Here is a 24,594-nt window from a genome sequence, read left to right as displayed (position 1 = left end):
AGATGGACGAGCAGGGTACTGAAACCTCAATTATTTTTAAGAGCAGGGTACTAAAACCCTTGGTGAGATGGATGAGCAGGGTACCGAATCCCTTAATGATTTTGAAGAGCAGGGTACTGAAACCCCTGGTAAATTTGATAATTAGGGTACTAAAACCCCTGATAAATTAAATGTGCATGGCACTTAGACCCTTAGTGACATTGAGACTCTGGGCGTTGAAACCCTTGAGGATATTGAAATGCAAGGACTGAAAGGTGGCTAGGATAACCTCAACCTTGATGATGTCGGCACATGTCTGGAATCGACTGCTGAGAAGTCTGTGCCAAAAGAATTGGGAGTAGATAAATCCATACTCTTCTTGAACAATTAGATAGAAGAGCTCAAGAAACATGTTTACGACTTGGAGGTATTAAACCAAGCCATGAAAGAGTAAAATACAGTGCAAAAGCGAGCAAATGTAGAGTTGGAAGGATAGGTAAAGGAGTAGAAAAAGAGAGTTAAGATATGGAAATTTCGGGCCTCAAAGTGTTATGAATGTCTTAAAAAGGTGACCAAAAAACTCAAGAAGGCTCGAAGCAGGAAGCAAAGACAGCGAAAGTAGGGATCAAGATACAAGTTCAGAATTGAAGGGAGGATTTTTTGTTTTGGTTTTTTTGCAGCAAGTAAAGGTTGTGTGAGGACCCACAATAGCTTAAGGAGGGGAGGATGTTGGTAGGCTAAATTGCTTCATTTTTACCTCTTTTCCACTTCAAAACCATAACCTTAGACCTCTGTTTTAACCTTGCAACCTCCTTATTCCTGCACTAGTCCAAGAATCGTGCCTTTTCCTGCATTAGCTTTATATTTCATGTTTAAAAGTTACAAATGTGCTTAATTAATCATTTTCATAGATTTTGTACCTTTAACATTCTTTGCGACTAATATTTCTTTTCCTAAAGTATTTGATAAGCAATGTATTGATCATTCCATTAGCATGGTCAAGTGCAAGAAGGATTCCTGCACCGTTGACGAGTCCTAAACTACCATGACAACTCACTACTTAATGTAGAAACTTTGTTCCAGAAAAATCAAATTGAGTTGGGCTCGGAGCAGAGACAAGTCAGGGATATGATGGAGATTGGGTCTTCAGCCGAGTGCTTAAGATTAATGTTTTTTATAGCTGAAAGACTTAGTATGAACTATTGTTGTTATTTTTTTATAGCTGAAAGGCTCATATTGGAATGCTTGATGTAATTTGGTTATGGCCGCAGGCTTGAACGGATGTATAAAATATAGGATTCAAATAGAAAATGGTAGCGAGTGATAGCTATAGCAAGGATACTGTAATTTTGTTCTTCTGTAATTTTTCTGGTATCGCCCTCGTTCTGGGCTGGATTTAAACTCATGATGTACATTTGTTGATTATTAATAGAAAGGGACTGTGCCATGTTATTTCAATCTTGTGTTGTAATTCTGTGTTGATGCATCGTTAAGAGTTGAATCTTCACGTTTCCTAAATAGGGAAACGAGCTGGTTGGCTAGGGCCCAACCAACCTAGCTCATTCTCCCTTGTATTCTTATTTTTCATTAAAGGTGTGTTAATTTCGTTTAATGCAAAGTGTGAGTTAAATAGACGCTTTTATTCTTCTGCAATGTCCAGATTTGATTTTATCATTGTGTGACAGATCCATGGTGTGCATGCTCAACTGAGTTTGGTTTATGACCATGTGTGACATGATCATTCATTAAATTACCTAAATTTGGGAGATTTAAAGAAGATAGAAACGATATTTTGGTGTTGTTTTCCATCAATAGATGATTTTGAACATCAATGTGCAATGGAGTTCTCTGTGGGGAAGTGTGAGATGGGTTACCCAAGTGGATACCATGTGGACTCTCTAGAGGGTTGGTGTGTGAGCTCACTTGAGCAGTAGAGTGAGGACTCCTCTGAGGGGTGGTGGAAGGATTGCTTTGAGGTGGAGGGGTACCAATCAAATTTTCACTAATAAGGATAATCCAATAAGAGTGGGTGCATGATGTCTTCTACGCCTGAATGGTGAGAGATCTGGCATACCTCCCGATAATGGGGGGAGGTTTTGAAAGCACCTAGAGAGACGAGGTACCATAGGGTCACCTATGGTGTCAAGTGGAGTGTGTGTTACTTTTAATGGTGAGGGGAGGGGATATGTATCAAAGCAAGTAAATCACATACATAAAACAAAGCAAAAAATAAATGGTTACTTTCCATTTAAGTTATGCTATGTGATAAATCAAATAAGAAAAATAGATTTTGTTTGTTTTGTATATGATAAAATATCCTATGAAGAGCTATTTGTCCTTTCCACTCTCAAAGTAACTGGGCCTTGTGGAGGTATCTTTTATGACGGGTACTGGGGCTATGTCCTGAAAGAACCGGTGATAATTCCATCAACCAAAAGAATGAAGCAAGGTAATGAATGAGGCTTTATTACTTCCCGCCCCTCTACCTATAAGGAAAGACGTCCTATGATCTGGCCACTAGGATACCTTCGTCTCATGTGGGAAATCGAGTCTTTATATTCTTGGTAATGAGTCATCAATATCGATCACTATGTAGGTCGAGTAGCCCCACATAGTACCGCACACACTGAGAGTCTAAGACCTAAGCCGAATTCCCTCTGAATCAGGTCTCTGACGTGCTCGAGTAATATTTTCCATGAGATGATGAATGATTTGAAGCACCCTGAAATTCAACTTCTATGTTTCAAACATGTAACATGACCAAGGTGGCTTATGGGATGCCTACTCCCAAAGGTCCTAACTTGAACTGTAAATTATTTTGTGGCCCCTGTGGGGAAATTTAGTTTGTTCAAGTTATGGTTTATTTTTAGAGTCTTTCTTCACTTATGGTGTGAAAATGTAAGCTAAAATAAAATAAGTACAAAAGCTCCCACAACTAAATGCCCTTTGTAACAAAGTTTATAGTAGCTTAGTGTGTGAAGTGTAATGTGTGTGCAAGTGACAAAGTGTGCATACAAATGTGTGTAAATATGATGGTCCTTTACACAATTCCCTACTTACACTAAGTTGTGATTGTTCTTTGCATGAAAAAAAATAATATGTGGATAGTGGGTCACTTAATACTTCTCTCCTATTACACAATGTGTGCCTAAAAGGGAGATGGAAAAACCAAGTGCTTTAAGAAAGTTTTTAGATGCAAGCCCAGGATTGTCTGAAAGACGCAAGGGAAGGAGGGGCTCCTCCCTTTATTTATTAACATTTGATACTAGTCCCAATACTAATTAAATAATAAAATTATTTGGTTACTTAAAAACATGTGTGGACTATGGGCCACTTACTCCTTTGCTAATTAAGCTATGCGACTTGTGAAAAATAGCCAAACAAATTGAAAATGATGTGTGTATTTATGGCCACTTACTTTTTCCCTTAATTAAGCTATGTGTGAAATGAAAAAAAGAAAAATTTAAAGTAAAGACTAAGAAACTACCCTACTAATAGTGATTAGTAAATCAATTAAACAATCTAAACCAATTGAAAAAAATAAATAAACTCAGAAGTGAAGGAAATTCACTAAAGGCTGCGTATCAACTAGGAAAGAAAAATTACAATGATTTTTTGTGCTATATGTAAACCATGCATGTTTTCCTCTTCACAAGCGCACAGACCGTGCATCTGCCTACGATAAAAGTCACATGGCCGGTGGAAAAAGTTAAGAAAGTAGCTTTCTCAGCCGAAAACAGGTCCAAGGGAGTCTGAGAAAATTCCAGAGAGCTAACATAGGCATAATGGAGTGGAAATGTAGAGAGAAAGTTCCTGCAAAAAAACTTGTTAGATCAAAGAAAGGAAACTAGTGGAGAAACCTTCTTGTAATGGTTTTTTTGTTGCTATGGAGTACCAAAGAAAACTTCCTTGGAGTTGGTTGTTACCTACAAAGAAAATAAAAGCAATTGGTTGTTGTTAGAAGACAAACCTAGATAAGAAAAGCATTTAAAGTAATGGAAACCTACACAAGATAACACATGAATAATTCTTAATGAAGCAAACACATCAACAAAGTTATAGAAAAGAGTTCCATTTATTGACTGCTGAATGTAGAAGAGACACAATAGATGAATAAAAGACACTTGGAGATAAATTTGAGCAATGGTGCTAAAAAATCGTCAACAAGGATGTTCCTTTCCTAAATATCCATACAAGCTTCCTCTCTCTCTCAAAGAAGTATTAAGACTCTCTCAATGAAATTCTTGATTGCTAGGGAGCAATTTTGGTAGCATAACAATGCTTTGCTTCATGTTTTTTAGCTCTCCTTGAACTTGTATTTATAGAGCTTTTGATCCGAATTGGATCCATGAAAATAATCAAAGAGCCATGACTGTATCAAATCAGGAAAAAACTTCGAATTCAAGAGCACAGAGCGATCAGGAAGACCTCTGAATAGTGGCAGTTGGTAGCTAGCGAGGAACGACGAGGACCTCAGTCAAAGCGCGCTGACTGAGGCACATGGAGACAGCACAGGAGGCGAAACTGGCACCTCGGAAGCCCGGATTGGGAAAAGGAGGCAGTTTCTGATGCGCAATTAGTGCTAATCGCTCATTGCTGGGCAAAACCCCTCGTGAAGGAAAGCCCTGAAGCACTTGGTCACATGGAAGCCGGGAAAACCATGGGGAAAGCGCTAAAGGCTAAAGGTAGGACCTGCGCTCCAAAACTAGCGGTATTTATCGAGGGAACCCTTCGGCGGTAAGTGGAATTGAAGAAAAGTGAGTGATTCCATGTCAGCGCTCGACGCGTGGCAGGGGAGGAGAGAGAAAACCTCCGTTCATCACACGCTAACGATCGAGCTAATCAACTGCACGAAATGAGAAAATGGCATCGAATCTAGGGGCTCCAGATCTAACGACAGAGATCGCACCCAATGGGGGAACCAGATTTAACAGGGGCTTAAGCCACGATGTATAAGGATTTGAGGTATGATTTGACCGCTGAGGTGGTGGACGAGTCATTTATTGATGTAACCAAAGAACTGAATCGACGAGGAAAAGCTGGCGGAGTTCGTAGGAGGACAAGTGGCCACTCCCTGTGAGCCATTGATGATGACGCCGAGACAGGGAACTCCAAGCGAGTAGCAATAGGTGATTCGATGGGGGTAGAAGAGGAAAAGAGTAGTCATGAGAGCGGCTAGATTTAAAGCCATGAATAGACAAAACAGAACACAAGGAGAATGGAGACCGGAGAAAGAAGAAGACGAAGACAAAGAACAAAGAGACAGTGTAGCAGAGAGCAGAAAGACCGAGAGCCGAGCTAACCTATAGCATAAGGCAGCATTGAGCCATCCTTGAGAGGATCTGTCAGGGAACTGAGCACCACATTGGGCTCCTTTCATTGAAGACCAGAGAGGTCTAGAGCTGGTAAGGAAAAGAGTCTGTGCACTCTAGTGTCTTGGGGAACCGAAGAACCACCCTGCCAAGCAATTCTATTTCAGGAGACTCAGTTTGAGCTCCTCATTGTAATTCTCTGCTTTAAAGACACAATAAAAGAAGGCCACGACTGACCCTAGAGGATAGGGTGAACTCCTTATTAATTTGTTGTGTTCTTGTCTTTTCTTACTATGTTTCTCTTACTGTTTTCCATTTTCTAGTGTCTGTGTATTTTTCAATCTGATCGATCGGTTGCCTAAAATAACATAGACACACACCAGCACAGGAGTCTGTAATACCTTCATTCAATAATTAAATAATTGAGGTCACTCAAGAGTGGCTTTTCAGATCAAGTGGTATCAGAGCTCTAGGGTGTTAAGGTTAGACAAGCTTGTGTTGGTTTAGTTGTTGAATGCTAACTAGATCAAAGCTCAAATTAGGAGAAGGAGAGTTGGTCGAAACTAATCCTAAAACTGGGAGAGTCTATTCTCAAAAGACAATGTCAGAAGAAGGTTCTGTGGGGCCAGACCCTCAATTCATAGAAAGTTTCCTAGCCATAAAGTCCATGGTAGAAGAAATGTATAGGGACTTTAGAAAACACAAGGATGAAGATTCATCAGGCTCTAAACAAGACAAAGGAGAAGACGAGTCACATTTCCATGACCACTCAAGGGGCAAAGGGAAAGAGGAAATCTTTCTCACACCTGCTAGTAGCCCTATACATAACAAGAAGGCATATTTGATTAAGCTAGATGTTAAATTTGATTTGCCTATATATGATGGAGAGTTGAATGCAGAAAAGTTGGACAATTGGATTAGAAAAATTGATGTTTATTACAGAGTGTAGAGTATTGATTCAGACAAGAGCAAGATTCAGCTGGCAAGCCTACACCTTGGAGGAACTACCTTGGTTTGGTGGGAAGGCAGGACCCAAGCTGACTTGAAGAGACATGGTAAAACTATCTCTGTTTGGAGTGAATTTGTTTTTGCAATCAAAAAGCAGTTCTATCCATTGGCCTACATGCAACAAGCCATGATGAGTTGGAAAACTATTCGACAGTTGAAAGGGCGAAGTGTGCAAGGGTATACTCAAGAATTTAGAAAGAGAGCATTGATTCTAGGAATCTCATTAGACTCACCTAAAACTCTTTTGAAGTACATTGGTGGTCTAACAGCTACATGAGACACACCATCCTCATGTTTAATCCCACTAGTATAGATGAGGTATCTTTACAAGCTACTCATTTAGAAGCTAGAGGAAAGAATGGAAATCCAGAAGTAGGAGAAAAGAAAGCAGAAATGGAAAGCAAGGAAGGCTAACACTACGCAAAAGAGGAAAGCTTCATGCACTCACTGTAAAAAGGATGGGCATGATGATGAGCATTGTTGGATTCTGCATCCAGAGCTGAGACCTAAGAAGTTTGACGGCAAGAAGAAGAAAACTGCTACAGCTATTCAGAAGGATTTGGGGTCAGACTCAGGAGATGAAACAACTATTGCAGTTATAGGTATAAAAGGCAAGAATTCTTAAGCATCTACTAGTAATTCTGCTCAATCTATTATTGATGAAGAAAATGAGAGAAAAAGACATGAGCTTTTCCATATTCGAGTTATTTCCAAACACCAAAAGATTGATACTTTGTTTGATAGTGGCTCACCAGTAAATTTAATTTCTGAAGCAATTGTAAAGAAGTTGGGATTAGTAATTACACCTCAAAAGAAACCATACCCATTAGGATGGTTGAATGATAAAGCACAACTACAAGTGACTAGACAGTGCAAACTCAAGTTTTCTTTTGGGTCAGCATTTGTAGATGAGGTTGAGTTAGACATAATTCCTTTGGATATATGTGGAATTGTTTTAGGAAGTCCTTACTTGTATGACAGAAAAGCTATTTTCTATAGAGCTGAGAACAAGTATCTACTTGTTAAAGATGGAATCAAATACTTTGTAAGAGCTCATAAGCTCAAGAATAATTATACTCTCATAAACTCAGGGTAAATGAAACGAATGATAAATTCATGTAAACAATTCTTACTGATGGTTGTAAAGGAAAAGAAACCTGATAAAACCAATGTATTTGAGGATTGTAATGCTGAACAACAAGCTGATTTAGGAAAGGTTGTTTCAGAGTATGATATCTTGTTTCAAGAACCTAATGGTATGCCACCCAAAAAGGAAATAGTACATGATATTATTTTGCAGGAAGATGCTCCATTGCCTAACATTGGAATGTACAGGTTCTGCTTTAGAGAATGATGAAATCAAGAAGTAGGTGTAGGAGTTGCTCGAGAAAGGGTTTATCAAGCCTAGCACATCACCATGTGGGTCACCAATCATTTTGGTGAGAAAGAAAGATGGCTCGTGGAGAATGTGCATTGATTACCGAGCACTGAATAAGATAACAATAAAAAATCGTTATCCCCTTTCTCGCATAGATGATCTTTTGGATCAATTGAAAGAAGCTGTTTATTTTTCCAATCTAGACTTGCATAGTGGATACCATTAGGTTAGAGTTGTAGAACAAGATGCATGGAAGACTGCTTTCAAAACAAAGCAGGGATTGTATGAGTGGTTGGTTGTGCCTTTTGGCTTAACTAATGATCCTGCTACTTTCATGAGATTAATGAATGATGTACTCAGACCTTTTCTTGATGATTTTGTTATTGTGTATCTGGATGACATTCTGATTTTTAGTAAAACGTGGGAAGAACACTTAAAGCATGTTAAGCATACATTAGATGTTTTGAAAAGAGAAAAAATTCATGTTAAACTCTCAAAATGTGAATTTGGCAAAACATCTCTGAATTATTTGGGTCATATAGTAGGGGCTGGTGAATTGAAGATAGATCCCTCTAAGGTGGCAGTCATTGTGAATTGGCCTAAACCCAAGTCTGCTACAGAAGTGAGAAGCTTCTTAGGGGTAGCACAATATTGGAGGAAGTTCATTTCTAACTTTTCCTCAATAGAAGCTCCCTTACATGCTTTAACAGGATTGAACAAGGTGTTTCAGTGGGGAGGCAAACATCAGAAAGCCTTCGACACCTTGAAAAAAATATTAGTACAACACCTGTGCTAGTGCTGCCTGATCTTCAAAGGCCATTTGAGATCCACACAGATGCCAAAGACTATGCCATGGGAGCAGTGTTGACACAGCACGATAAACCCATATGTTATCATTTTGAGACATTTAACTCTGTAATAGTTAACTATCCTACATATGATAAAGAATTGTATGCATTAGTGCAGAGTGTGAAAAAGTGGAAACATTACAAAATTGGAAAAGAGACAGTAATACATACTGATCATCAACCACTTCAATATCTACACTCCCAAACTAGGTTGCAACAATCAAGGCACTAGAGATGGATGGGTTTTCTACAATAGTTTCATTTAGTCATTAGATATAAAAAGGGCATACATAATAAAGTTTTAGACATGTTATCTAGACCCATTATAATTGCATCTACTATACTTAAGCATAATTTTGTGTTACATGAAAGCTACATTGAACAATATGCTCAAGATATAGACTTTAAAGGTGTCTATGCAACTTTAAGTCAAGGAAAAAGAGTAGAAGAATTGAACTATCATGTGAAGGACCGACTCTTATACCATTGTGGGAAGTTATGCATTCCACAAACTGAGAGAGTAGAGATAATTAGAGAAGCACACACTTCTCTGATATCTGGTCACTTTGGGGTAAGTAAAATGGTTGCACAGCTGCAAAGATTTTGTTATTGGCCAAAAATGAATGAGACAGTTTCTAGATATGTAAGAGGGTGTACTATGTGTGCTAAAAGCAAACCCAGCAATAGAAAACTAGGCTTGTACACTCCATTATTAGTTCCTTCTCTACCTTGGGAAAGTGTTTCCATGGATTTTGTTGGAGGACTACCTAAATCTAGGAAAGGTCATGATTATCTATATGTTGTTGTGGATAGGTTCAACAAAATGGGTATTTTGATACCTTGTAATAAACAAATTACAACTGAATAAACTGCAAAATTATTCTTTGAACATGTATGGGTTCATTTTGGATTACCCACTTCCATTGTATCTGATCGAGACACCCGATTTTTGGGGAAGTTTTGGTCAAGTCTGTGGGAAATGATGGACACCAAACTGAAGAAAAGCACAACTTTTCATCCACAAACTAATTTCCAAACAGAAGTAGTTAACATGACAGTGATCCATTTACTTAGAGGATATTGCAGCAAACATCCTAAGATTTGGGATGAACATTTGTGTTATGTGCAGCCTACTCACAACAGAGCAAAACATTCTTCTACATAGAGATCTCCTTTTGAGACCTGTTTTGGTTTCACACCAAGGTCTCCTTTATATTTTGTCTTTGGTAAAGATATCACAGTTGAGGGACACGGTGATGTGAATAGGGAAACTAGGTTCATTGAACAAATCCAGGAGACCCACCAGGTAGTACAAGAACAGCTGAAAAAGAGCCAAGCCAAATACAAGGCAAGGCATGACAAGCATCAGATGGAGCATAGTTTTCAAGTTGGTGACCAAGTCTGGTTGTACATCAACAAGGACAAGATGCAAGGTGAAGGCAAGAAGCTAAAGCCTATCAGGTATGAACCTTTCAAGATACTTGAGAAGATTGGTGAAAATGCTTTTTGCCTTGATCTACTAGCTGACATGCACATCTACTTAGTCATAAAAGCAGATTGCTTGAGGTTGTTTGAACCTTCTCTAATTGAGGATCTTGAAGAGCAGAGTCAGTTGCCTTCTATTGATGACTTGCTACCTGAATATCTTAATGAATTGTAGGAGGACACAGTTCTGGATAGGAAGGTGAGGACAACGCGCAGAGGAGATGTTGAGTACCTCAGAATTGGGCTCAAAGGTTCAAAGCCAAGCAGTGCAAAGTGGATAGAGATTGGAAAAGTGAGATAGTTGTACCCTCACTTAGTCGATGCTTGAAAACCAACTTTTGGTGGTCCAAAATCTTTTTCAGTGGGAAGGCCGTGATCCGAATTGGATCCATGAAAATAATCAGAGAGCTATGACTGTATCAAATCAGGACAAAACTTCAAATTCAAGAGAACAGAGTGATTAGGAAGACCTCTAAACAATGGCAGTTGGCAACCAGTGAGGAACAATGAGGACCTCGGTCAAATTGCGCTGACCGAGGCCTATGTAGACGGCGTAGGAGGCGAAACTAGCACCTGGAAAGCCTGGATCGAGAAAAGGAGGTAGCTTCTAAATCGCTGGGCAAAACCCCTCGATAAGGAAAGCCCCGAAGCGCTCGGTCGCATGGAAGTCGGGAGAACCGTGGGGAAAGTGCTAAAGGCTAAAGGTGGGACCCGCGCTCCAAAACTGGCGGTATTTATCGGGGGTACCCTTGGGCGGTAAGCGGAATTGAAGAAAAGTGAGCGGCTCCACTCAATGCCCGATGCGTGGCAAGTGGAGGGGAGAGAAAACCACCGCTCATCGCACGCTAACAGTCGAGCAAGTCAACCGTGCGAAATGAGCGAATGGCATCAGATCTAGGGGTTCTAGATCTAATAGCTGAGATCATGCCCAATGGGGGAACCAGATTTAACAAGGGATTAAGCCGCAATGTATAAGGATTTGAGGTCCGATTTGACCACTGAGGTGGTGGACGAGTCATTTCCCAACGTAACCAAAGAATCGAACTGGCGAGGAAAAACTGGCACAGTTCATAGGAGGATAAGTGGCCACTCCCTGTGAGCCATTGATGATGACGCCGAGACAGGGAATTCCAAGCGAGTAGCAATAGGCGATTCGACGGGGGCTGAAGAGGAAACGAGCAGTCATGAGAGTGACTGGCTTTAAAGCCATGAACAGACAGAACAGAACACAAGGAGAATAGAGAATGGAGAAAGAAGAAGACAAAGACAAAGAAAAAAGAGACAGTGCAGCAGAGAGCAGAAAGACAGAGAGCCGAGCTAACCTGCAACATAAGGTAGCATCGAGCCATCCCTGAGAGGATCTATTGGGGAACTGAGCACCACATTGGGCTCCTCCCATTGAATATGAGAGAGGTCCAGAGCTTGCAAGGAAAATAGTTTGTGCACTCTAGTGGCTTGGGGAATCCAAGAACCACCCTACCAAGCAATTCTGTTTCAGGAGACTTAGTTTGAGCTCCTCATTGTAATTCTCTACTTTAAAGACAAAATAAAAGAAGGCCACCATTGAAAGCTAGACCAGAGACATAGCCCTGGAGGATAGGGTGAACTCCTTATTAATTTGTTGTGTTCTTGTCTTTGCTTCTTGTGTTTCTCTTACTGTTTTTCATTTTCTAGTGTCTGTGTATTTTGCAATCTGATCGATTCGTTGCCTAAAATAACATAGACACACACCAGCACAGGAGTCTGTAATACCTTCATTCAATAATTAATTAACTAAGGTCACTCAAGAGTGGATTTTTAGATCAGCTTCTTGGACACTCCTCCTCCCGTTGGCTCATCAATGTGGTGGTTCACCTCATAAATGAGACGAGAGCTAGTTCACCTCATAAATGAGATGAGAGCTACCATTTCCTTGCATATAAGGCTTCTTGAGGCTCAAGGCTCAAATTTGTCAGCCCATCATGTAGAGATTTAGAGTGTTTCTCAAGCAAGTTTATGACCCGAGGTGCTGACTGGATTTTTCGTGACCACACAGCTATTGAAGCAATAACCATGCTACTATTAATTTCCAGTAATGGTGCACCCGCGCGGTTCAATTTTTTAACTTGAACCTTAGGAAATCTTTTTATTTTTGGTCTTCATGGTGCTTCCAGCTAAAAATGTCACCTCTGTATGTGCTAATCACCAAATTGAGTGTCTTCTAATATGTATAGATGAGTGTGCGATTTTCACATTATAACACATATGACTGCAGATGAAATTATTTTTTATAACCTAAAAGAAAAGAGAGGAAGTGATGCATTTATAAATAAATCTTATATCAAGATAATTAGAAAACGTGTAGGAAGCCTTGGAAGTGAACATATGAAGGCACAAAATATTTTTCTAGCCTAAGTATATGAAGCACAATCTTCTCAGTGTTGGCAAGATGTGTGATCAAGGGTAAAATCCCTTATTTGACTCTCAAAAGTGTGAAATTAGAGAAGAAGAGTCAGGAAGATTAGTTGTAATAACCACAAGAAAACCAAAAAACATATACATTCTAGACCATGTAGAGAAAAAGAAAATTGTAGCTAAGAAAAATAATTGTAAGGATAACAAAGAAGGGAAGTATAAGAAGATGAAAGTCATACTGAGTGCTATATGTTCAGGGGGAGAAGCCCAAAAACATAAGTCACCCTTTTGGATTGATGTCAAAGGGGGAGAGAAAAGGAAGTGCAGTATGGAGACAGTGGAAGTGAAACATGTAGACAGGTGGAGAATGAGTGTTGACATCAATGACAAAGAGGTTGATTATTGTATGAATTTGTCATTCATGTCAAAGGGTGAATGTTCCAACATTTGTTTGATTTTTTGCATGGCCTTTTCAAACCATTTCATTTGATAGGTGGCACATCTTGTGGGTCCTCCTAGTTGGAGAGATATTAGGTTTTGGTCTAATGCCCCAAACATGGTTTTTGCACCAACACATTTTCCCCAATGGTTTTTGCCTTAACGTTCATTGTTGCCCTAAAGGGAAGGTCAAAATTTATAAATTAAGAAGCCTAAATTCATGGGTTTAAATATTCCTTGAAAGGAGATTATAAGAAAGGAAAATTTTAATCTTTTAGGTGTCCTAAAGCCTCCTTGTTTAGGTTAGATCTAGGAGCTAGACCCGCCAACATGTCAAGGCATCTCCTCGGTAAGAAGTCCCAACTAGGCTGCAAAACGTTTGGAGTAGGAGTCCCAACAGTGGGTACTAAAGCTATGCCTTGACTAGGGTAGCATGCCAAAATAAGTCTGATTTCTTTGTCAGAAGAAAGTGTGTGACCTTGCAATGAGTCAAGTGAGATGAATGGGGGTTCCAACACATGGAGGGGAAAAGGAAGTGTGTCCCTTAGAAGCCTGTAATAGTATGCAGCATGAAAGGAACACACGAGATGAATGGTATCACAAGCTAGAAATCAAAATAGTCCACAATCCAAAGTGATCGGTTAAGCCAGAAACATGACTTCAACAAGATTCATACAATCATATACAAAATAGTTCATACACAAATGCGTAAGTTAAACAACATACATTGGTAAAGTAATCAGAATAGTCAAACTACAATAACAACATATGCATGAAGACGTGCTAGCTCTGTTATATTATATAAAGTGAAAGTTCCATCCATACATACACCATTGACAACCACTAGCCCCAATAGTGGAACATTATAGTCAACACTGCCTACTCCTCCAAAGAGATGTACTCACTCTACACTATGGAGAAGCCAAGGCTCATCACAATACTCTCCAAGCCTTCCCTAAGAAATGCGTAGCCAAAAGCTTGGCTCCGAAAAGCCTATTCTATGAGTTATGAGGTTCTATATATAGCAAAGGATGGGGTGACCCTTGACATTCCCCTTTGAATCTTGGACTACCCTCATGACTCTTCACATTACAATAGTGACTGTTCACATTCCACTAATGACACTTGGAATTTCACTTACAATACATTTACAATAATACAATTTCCACATATACCCATGTGGGACAAAATAGGCTTGAGTCAGCCTGACAAGACAAACAACATCACTCGGGGTCTTGGGGAAAGACCAACTCGGTAACCTCCTCATGGTGATCCTCTATGACGAATTGATGCAAAGCTTGGTACTACTCTATTGTGTTCCCGTACTATTTAATGGCATCTTTTTCGAAGCATACCCTTTCCTCCATCGCTTCCAAGTATATGGTTATGAAACCTATGTCTAGCTCATCCTTAAGCATACGTAGCATTGTCTTGAGTGTGGTTGGACCACCAACGTACCTCTGCATGTTTTCTACTTTGAGCTGCAAGTCATCACTGGTGGCTACATGCATCAACTGCCCAATGTACCTCTCGACAACCAGCATGACTTGGTTCCTCGTCATGGCCTTTGTGAGGGTTCTGATGGAAGGGATCTTGTGAGTTCACACTACGACATCCAGACTAGGTATAATTTTAAGGATGGAAGTTTATCTTAATGTTTTGAAACTTTGGCGAATCTTAATACTCCCTAACATGCAAATTCTAAAAAATTTGGGTGATATTTTTTGTAGAAATATTTAGGTTTCCAATGATTTTGTATTAGTCGTTATAATATTTTGCTACTTTTAAGGTAAAATAATGGTGTAATATAAAATTTGGGTGAATTGTTTTAGAAAAAAATGGAAATTAGCGAATCATTTTTTTTGGAAAAAGCATGGAAAATTAGCCCATCTATGAATAGTATCCCCTAAAATTTTCCCTGATCCAGACTCTTGAAAATCGTGCATTGGAAGCCTCAATGGTAGTGATGAGCGGAGGGAGCTGCTTATAATTCCGGATCTACATTCAAATTTGTGCTTTGTATAGCTCAGCCTATGGCTTCATCTTCTTGTGCAAGTAAAGGAGTGGTTCCTTGTACCTCATTATCCATTCTTACATGTGCGCAATAGTAGTGTGAATGTCTTTGAGAGTTTGTGCTGTTTGCGTGCACTGCTGCTGAAAATCATCTATATGGAAAATCGATTTTTGCACGGTGGTAAATATTCTATATATTTTCCGCGTGGTAGCTTCCAAAGTTGATATCTCCGCCAATATTTCTTTCTTCATTTCTACCATAGTGGATCTTGTAGACTACTCTGTTCTCTGCCTGGCCTCTTGCAAGTCCTTCGCCATCTGTTCATTTTCTGCTATCAAGAACTTGACTGTCGAACTCATGGCTTCTGAATAAGCCTTAGAAGCCTCGACCATGGAACTGGATGTCTTTTGACATCCGGTACAAACATCCTTTCCTTTGTGTGCTTGGGTGATGTATGATCATTCGAGAGTTTCTTTCTTCGTGCCTGTACAATCCTCTACTCTGTCTCGTCAAATGCCAGTTCGTACAAATCTGTCTCTCGATCATATTCAAGGAGAAAAAATTCTCCTTTCTTGGTCGGGAATAGTTATGGTTCTGGAGGTGGTGAAAACTATGGTATGAACTCATATGCCCTTAGCATGACATCGATGTCTTGGTTCTCTAGCTTCGGTTCCATCTCCATTCCTGTTGCCTCAACAAACTACTTAACATGCTAAGGAAGATCCTGAACCTGCACCTGCTCACCTTGTTCATCATCTTCTGGCTACTCTGCTATCTCAACCTGTATCTGCGAGTTTTCTCTGACAGTGCGCCTTGTCCTTCTTCCTGTTCCTGTTTATGCATTTCTTCACTCTCTCTTCTCCTGAGCTATTGTTTTTCTTTCAGCTTCTTCTTCGTCTCCTGTAATATCCTTTCTTTTTCTTCCAATCTTTTCTTCTCCCTCTTTCTCTGCACTACTCTCATGTCGAGTTGTCACCTCTTTTCATCCATCTCCAAAGCTATTATCTTAACAAGTGGATCTTCTTTGAATTTCTAGATTTTCTCAGCATCTGTTCTCTCGAAAATATTCCTCTTGACTTTGTCTTGCATTGATTTTATGCTCACTGTTGTTGTTGTTGTTGCTTCCTATGGTGCTACTATTTGTAGTTCTTCTTTCCATTCTACAACCATGCTAACCGGTTCATTGAGCCTAGAGAAGTTATAGCAATACCTCCAAGGATCTTCCTCTGGCCAATGACATGCCCCATGGACCCATGGGAAGTACACCTTCACATAGTGGTTCTTTCATATGTAGTGTAGATCATACAGATTGAAACTCTTGGTGCCGAATCTAAACTTCTTCAAGTCCTCAGTCTTCACATCTTCATCCTTCAAGGTATGAATCTTGTATAACCCAATCTACAAAGGAAGAGTGGGCCATGGTGCCTTCTTCCTATTGTGAAGTCCTATTGATAACCTTGTGGAGATGTGGTATGCAACCTCTTGCATGACCAACTTGTCCATGGAAAACCTCGGTAACTCATGCAGAGGCTTCTCCGCACCAAAAATCCTGATGAAGGTGCCACTGGGTGAGGCATACCAATCTGCAATGTTGAGCAATGCTTGCATCGCTTCCTGTGACATGCAAGGTGGGTCCTATTCAAATATCATCATGTACAGCGGGGTGATGAAGTGGTCAGACAACCTCGTCATGACTCCTCGGTAGCTGCACTCAGAGAGCAACTTGTAATAAACATTCAAAACTTCTTTTGATGGTGTCCATGTCCAACCCATGCCAGGGAACTACTATTGGGCACAAATTGCATCAAGTAGGTATGCAAACATATAGAATCTTTCTTGTCCATCATTAGGTGGATTCCAGGCATTTGACACATGCACTTTTAATTGAAGATCCAACATGTATGACCAGTTGAAAGACCTTTCTTCATTTTCCAATTGATCCAACCTAAAAACCCAACTTTGTGGGAAGGTCTTCGTGCTCTCTTGGTCATAGAAGCGACATGAAAAGATGACCAAGAGTTGGTAAGACTTCCTAAGTGACTTCGTCTTGTAGAAAGGGTTGGATGTCATCCTGAACTTCGATGTCTCTTTTATCCAACGCTTCAATATATCTCTTGAGTTTACATTGTTTTTGGGAGTGAAGAAAAATGCATCCATGTAGTTCACCAACTGCAGTAAGTGATACATATGATGGTAGTTTTCCTTCCTGAAGGTGGAAAGTTGTGTTCCACTGGCGCTGCTTAATGTCCTCATCTTAGGATCAATATGTGAGACAATTCAGTGAATGATATTTCCGAATGGGAAGGCGGGGTACCTACATACAACCCTATACAAGCCTGACTTATGAATGTTGACATAGACTTGACGATCTTCCAGATCTTCCTTGAAAGTGCCTGCAAATATGTCCTTTATCTCTTGCCATGTGATCTTCATGTCCTTCTCTATGAACAATTGTGTGTCTACATAGATGGGAAAGTTTATTGGCACTAGTTCAACCACATCCCCAGTGCTTCTCTCTACAGTGTCATTTGATCAATCTCTCTTGGAAACCATGATCCCTGTACTTCTAAGAGTGCTCAACAACTAATGTACCTAGAGACAAAGTGGCCACTCACGGAAAGAAAATGTTATTTTAAAAAACACAATGCACTTCTCGAATCATTCATGCAACAAACTAGGTGACTGTTGGGCAAGATTGTGCAGTAGTGACTCTCAAGGGTGGGAGACTGTTAGCTAGAACTGCGCATTATGTAGTCCCAACTATGAGTGAGCTTGTTGTTGAATGGAACTACACAAAGTGTAGTCCAGATGCGCTAACCGTGGACTAGGACTGCGTAATGTGCAGTTCAGTCTGGCTTGACTACTCACTGGCACTGCACATTATACAATCCCAGTGGGAAATACTGGGCATTGACTCCCAAAATAGCACAGAGCACAACTGGGGGCCAGTGATAGGCAGTCTCTCCACAATTCTTGGGGCCAAGGAAGAGCCTCAAGTTAAGGCATGCACATATCATGCCGGTGAAAGAAAGATCTGAGCCAAGGTAGTGTAGATCTACCCAAGGGTGAATTGAAAATGAGTAGATTTGAAAGCAAAAGAAAATGATGGTGTAGATAGGAGTGAATGATCATGCATGAAATCAAAATCAATGCAGGAATCAATGAAACAGATGAGCAACAAGATGATGGAGAGGGTCATCACAACGACGATCGTTAGTGCAAAAGCAATGTTATGCATGCAACACTTAGGAAAAACAATGAAAAACTTGAAAAAACACTTCTACAAGTTAAAACAAACTAAAACGCCAATGGTCATTCAATAAAGCATGCAAAGCAACACTCACACAAGCTAGGGAAATAAAAGCGACATAAAAAGTAGCAAAGGACTTGAAAAGCAAAACTTACTAAAAAAAGCAATGTCGACTGTGCCGAAGGTTCCTAAATTCCTTGGGAATGCCAGATCTCTAAGATCAAAAGTGCAGAATGAGGTTTGGGGCATTGTTTAAATATATTTAGAAGATTTAGGGTTTATGAAGCACATGCCACAAATCTCAGAAAAAGATACATTAGGAAGGAAGTTTCTAAAATCAACTTTTCATGTAACTCCCAGTGCTAAAAATAGATCCCTATTGTTTAGGGATACTTTTTTCTTTTTTCTTTTTATGAGAGAGACTGTCATGCATGCATGGGAAGATTGCATAGTTCTGGAGGGAACTGAGCAACTTGCTGGCACATGGATCGAATAGGAAACTAAGGAATGCTTTTGCGCAATTCCTGGGATGAGTGGCTCTAGCTACCCCTCATGCTCTGCACAATTTTCCAACTGAAGACAGGCTGCCAGCTGAGTCTACACAAATCCTGAGATGAAGCCTAGTGGCTAAATGTTCTGCAAAATTTTCCTGAGCAAGGCAGTCTGATTTCTCTGCACATTTCTGGAGAGAAGTGCTGACAGATTTCTCTACGCATTTGTGGAGAGAAATTATGACTGTGAGGTTTCTTTGCACATTTCTGGAGAGTAGTGTTGGATGCTAGGATGCTCTGCGCAATTCCTAAGAGCCAGGCTGGTTTCCCTCCAGGATTGCACAGTTTTCCAAGACAACGCCATAACCAAATGTGAACCAAGTCATAGAATCAACTTGTGGGTGGTTGATAAGAGAAAGTTAACAAATAGAAGATGAAAAGCAGAAAATAACTTAAAAAAAACATAATTACCTAAGGAATGCAAGAAATTCTCCTAAGATTTTGAGGATGGAGACTCAAAAACAAAGCGAAGGAAAAATTTTGGAGGGTGGTTGTAGCCGCTACAACATTGGCAACACACCGATATAACTCCAACTCTCAGTATGGACCTTGTTTCATGAAAATCAAGTCTAACTTCTCTTGAAGTATTGTTCGATTTTTCGATCGTCAGAGCTTCTACACTAGCTTGAGTGAAATATATAGTCCCTGCCATTCTCTTGATCAGCCAGTACACATACCAAGCCAAGTCAACTAAGTTGTTTCGATTGGGAAGAGGGGTATATTAATGCACAAGTAATATAACTGTCAATTTTTTAGTCTCATCTGGTGTTGGTTTGTTGTGAGAAGGCTTGGACAGTATCCCGGTGGAGTCACACAGGGACACAAGCATCGCTCCGCTAATAGTGAGCCTAGTCACTACCCTGGTAGAGTTACTTGCATCACCTCTCTACACAGGAAGCCTTTGTATCCTTTCATCTTTATTTTATTTTTCATTTTTCATTTTTTCATTTTTAGAGAACTGTGCAGAGGCACTTATTTATTTCATGAGGCGGAAGAGGGATCCTGACTTATTGAGAGCACAAGAGGTTTTCCATTCAGAGAATTATTTTATATATACCTCTAACATACTACTTTTTCTCCCTAGGAATGGCGGTGAAATTCATAGTTGAGAAAAAATTCTCCACCAAATCCCAAAATTGATTTCTATAAGACCAAATCCTTGGATGTTTAGTTTGACATTTGTTAGTAACTATTTTTATTGCTAATTCACAATCACCAAAATCAACCACATTTTGTATATTGAGTTTACGAGTTGCCTTTAGGCCTAGGACCAAAGCTTCATATTCAACCATGTTGTTAATGGTTTTGAAATCAAGCTTGAAAAGGAAAGTAACACTCTCATGGGAGGGAGAAATTAGAACCACACCTTCCCCAGAGGCGCTTTTGGATGAGGTTCCATCAAAAAACATCTTCCCGATAGAATCCACATTATTTACAGTTTTCTTGGGTGCTTATTTCTGGCTAGATAAAGCTTTCTCTTCATCACTTAATGTTAAAACGAAATTTCTGAGGTTGTCATCAAAGGTATAGAGGGGAAAGTTATTTCATCTCTCATCGAAGCTTATGGTATAATCTAATCATGATTCTTGGTATAAACGCCAAGTTCCTCCTCCGAAGACATGTATAGTTACATAAGAGAGGTCAAGTTTTAGGGATCCTCCTAACTTGGCACCCCAAGATCTAGAAAGAAACATAGCATAATTAGGAGGGACATTGACTACCATGACATGCATCACTGTGCTTTTGATAGGGATATGGGATAAAACTAATACTACATATTTGATGATGTAGAGGCACTTGACCTTTTGAGAGTCAACCAAATAAATATATGTACTCGTGGGTTATATCTACACCTAACTGGTCCATGATTTGCTTCAAAATTAAATGATCTAGGTGGATAGTGGTGGCCACCTTCCTATTCAAATTTTACCCTCACCATTGTTTCTTTTAGTTTCTTAGTTTCCTTAATTGTAGCACAATTTACTATTTTTGGCAGTTTTTTGGGTCCTAAACTTCTGGAGCTGTTTTGAGGCCCTAAAGGATGTTTTTTTGGCAAAATTAAATTGGAAATTTCAAACATAATCACATAGAAAGTTGTAGTCCTTGGAGAGATATTTCCAACGAGGTATCATACGCGTCAAACTGAGATAATATGACCAAGTTACGACCCTGGGAAGTTGGATGCCCAACTAACCCCAACGGGGCCCATAAACTCTTGGTGTTACATCTCCTCGGGTTAGGGTTTTGGTTGTTTAGAGTTTTCTCTTATTGTTCAATACTAAAAAGGCCCTTGAGCCTCATTGTAACATAGTTCATAGGCATGTAGCCATCACATCTATTCTTAGAGATAAGCTACCATCGCTCGAGCTATCTTATTTCCATTCTGTTTGTAAGCATAATTCAATATTTTTCTGTTAATGAAATGAATTGTTTTTCTACTGCAGCCATGTGTTTATGAGTATATATGTAAGTTGCATTCCTGTTTAAGTTTGGATTAGTGGTATCAGAGGGGTCTGCTCTTTCTCTATTTTTCTTTTCATGTCCCCAATGAGGTCAGGGTATAAGGAGTTATGGCTCAATCTGGTTGAACCATTGTAGGACCAGCCTCACAAAACCCGACGACCTCCCATGGCAAAAGAAAATAAAGACAAGGGGGTAGGATATCCTTTCAAAATGTTGCTCTAAGAAGCCCTCGAGTGATAGAGGGATGCGATGATGGATAGATTTGCCCAGATCCTTCGACAGCTACCAACAGGCGATGCATCTTCATCCAACAACCACTCTGGAGGTGCCACTCCTTTTAAGGTACAAGTTAACTTCGATATTCCGATATTCGAAGGCCTCATAGATGCAGACACCGTAGATAAATTGTTAAATCTATTGGAATGATATTTTTCAATTCATGACTTTTCCAATTGGGAAAATATTATGTTTTCACTTCTCATAGCCGCCCCACATGTCAAGAACTGGTGGGAAACCCACTATGAACAAAAGCATGAGAGTGAACCCTTGCTATATTCAGCTGCACCCACTTGAAATTCTTTCCGAGATGCCATCAAGGAATGGTATTACCCTGTCAGGAGCTATGAAGATAAATACATAAAATGAACCACACTACGATAGGGAAGGGACCAAGATGTGTCAGAGTTCACAAATACTTTCCATACCCTTCGCACGAAGCTGAGCATCAAGGATAGTGAGCAACATTTGGTGCTCAAGTACCACGACTATCTACAAAAGTACATCCAGGATGATATGGAGTTCCTAAACATTTCCTCGCTCAGCACGGCATATCGGTACACTATAAAGATTGAGAAAAAATTTAAACAGAAGAAGCGAGACTTTGGATTTGAGAATCCGAAGCAAGGAAAAGGCGCCCCCAAACCATAGTACAAGGGACCAAGCCAAGGCGGGGCTACTAAGGACAACCCGCCAAAGCCGCAAGTGAAGAACAACACCATGAAGATGAAGAAGGATACGAGAAAATGGTGTGAGTTCCATAAGAGTTCCACTCACAATACAAGTGAGTGTCAGGCCAAGCAGTCAGTAGTGGCTGAGCTGAAGGCTTATGAATCAGACCTAGGTTTCGACTCTGAATCAAAACTTGATAAGGGGACTGATAAAGGGAAACAAATCATTGATGTAGAGCCTAGTGCTACCGTGGGCACCAAAAAGATCTAGAAAATTGATCCTGAAGATGCAGAGGAGGGGGAACGCCTCTTCCACTCACATATGTGGGTGAAGGGTTCTCTGCTGTAGTTCATTGTCGATAGCAGGAGCAAAAAGAACCTCATTTTAGCAGAAGTCATGAAGCGGCTAGGCCTAAAGACTACAAGACATCCACAATTGTACACCATTGGGTGGTGTTAGAGTCGGTCTAGTTATCCCTCCGTCAGAGATCAAAGCTCTTTTGCATTTCATGATTAGGTGTCCCATCAGTTTTGATCAGTTGCATTTTGTTAGGCATGCCATAACTCTGATGGAGTGGGTTGTGTCAGTCATTCCCCTCGTGCTTGGCACTGCTGGTTCAGGCCTGTTTATTAAAATAAGTCTTCAAAGGTCATTTAAAATCATGTTTTAAATTTTGAGGTCTTAGGTCTAGGGTTGAGTCAATTTTGTCTTGAAAAGTCTTAGAAGACCAGCAGGCCAGAGGGATGTCTTTGATAGATCATCACTTCAATAATTTTCATCATTGTACAGCTGAATTAGGACTTCTCTTCAAAACTCTATTTTGAAGATAAGTCGCCATCTCTTTTTTGTAAAAATTGTCAATATTTTCAGTTCTTCAATCATTCAAGTGAAGCCTTGGTCTCCTTTTGCAAAGCATATCAGAGCTATCCCTGCAAAAAATTATCAGAGAAAATCATTATTTCAACCAATTTTAAAGGGGAAACCAAAAAGGTCAAAGCCTATTAATTTTCAAAAAGTGTCAACAACCAAACATAAGAAAATGGGTTTTGGGTTAAGAAAAAATTAACAAGGATTCTATATGAAGATATTACTCCTCATTTGCAACCCATTCCACATTCCAAGAGCAAAGAGCATTGTTCTAAGGCGATTTTGTGAGTTTGTGAGCAAATCGGGTCGTTTCCAGGGCGCGCTACGCATCAGGTTGGGCGCGCGACGCACCAGTGGCGCGCTACGCATCAGGCAACAATTTTCAGTGTTATTTTACACGGGTGAGGCGCATCAGGAGCGCGCGGCGCGTTGGGTGAGGCGCGCGGCGCATTGGAGTTTATGCCCAGAACTTTGCCTGAAACACACTCAAACACCTCTTCTCACGCATCAAATCACAGGTAGGCTTTTATCCACGGCTCGTTCTTGGTTTTGAAAGATTTATGTAAAGAAATCATGCTATATTTGCCATGAAAAACCAAGTGTAAAAACCCTCCTTTTCCATTAGTTTGCTGAAAGGATTTAAATGCCAAGATTGCTGTAGGGTTTTCAAAAATAAATGGTGCCAAGGTTTTCCCATTTCCTGTGTTTCCCACCCCCTATATTCACCAATATTTTCCCCAATAATTCCTCATAAAACCCTACATTATTCTCCCTCAAATCCTAACCCCTCCCTTCTACTACAAACATATTTTTCCTACCCTACCTCATCCCAAACCCTAAAACTTAAAGATTTTCATGTCCCTTCCCTTCCCTAAATTCCTTGTTTTATTTCCATTGTCCCCATTTCCCTAATGTTTCCCCTTTCCTAACAATTCCCTTGTATATTTATGTTCCCTTGGTCACAACATTTTGAGGAAAAGAAAAAGTCTACAGTCAATTTTGCACACAGTTGTATATCAGCATATATATATTCTAGCTACCTTGTTTTTAAAGAACATGTCAGAGACCGAGTCATCTTATGAGCAGCATTATGATAGTGATTCTACACCAGAGGTAAGTGTGCCAAGGAGGTATCACAAAGGTGGCAAAGGTGGTCGGCATGTCAGGGAGGAGCCTACTTCTTTGGCTCAATTGCAAGCTTGTCCACTTGCAATGGACTGTTTTCGGTATCAATCATGTTTTGAATACTGTGAGTGGATCTCACAAATCCAGCATCATCGAGAACTAGTCCGTTTATTTGTTCTACATTTGCAGGATGGTCATGTAAAGCTTGCTGGAGTAAATTTCACCTTGTCACCCGAGATTATTGCTCAGGCCACTGGGATACCAAATGTAGGGGAGGAATGGAGTAAACGCCAACAGTTAGACAGATTTCACTATGAGCCATATATTAAGCCTGGGTGTATAAGACACTTGACTGCAGTTTTTCGTTTTAGATTCCTAAGGGATGAGTATGCACCATTGATGAAACTCATCATTCGATATTTCAGTTGCCAGGGCAGATTCTCAAGTCTCTATGCATACCATGTCCGTTTGTTGATGCATTTTACTAGGGTACGTATGATGAACATTCCATTTTTCATGTGTCGCAACATAGAG

Source organism: Pinus tabuliformis, chromosome 9 (genome assembly GCF_031772625.1).
Source record: "Pinus tabuliformis cultivar Carrire ecotype Pingquan chromosome 9, CPIR1, whole genome shotgun sequence".
NCBI lineage: Eukaryota > Viridiplantae > Streptophyta > Pinopsida > Pinales > Pinaceae > Pinus > Pinus tabuliformis.
This window is presented reverse-complemented; position numbering follows the sequence as displayed.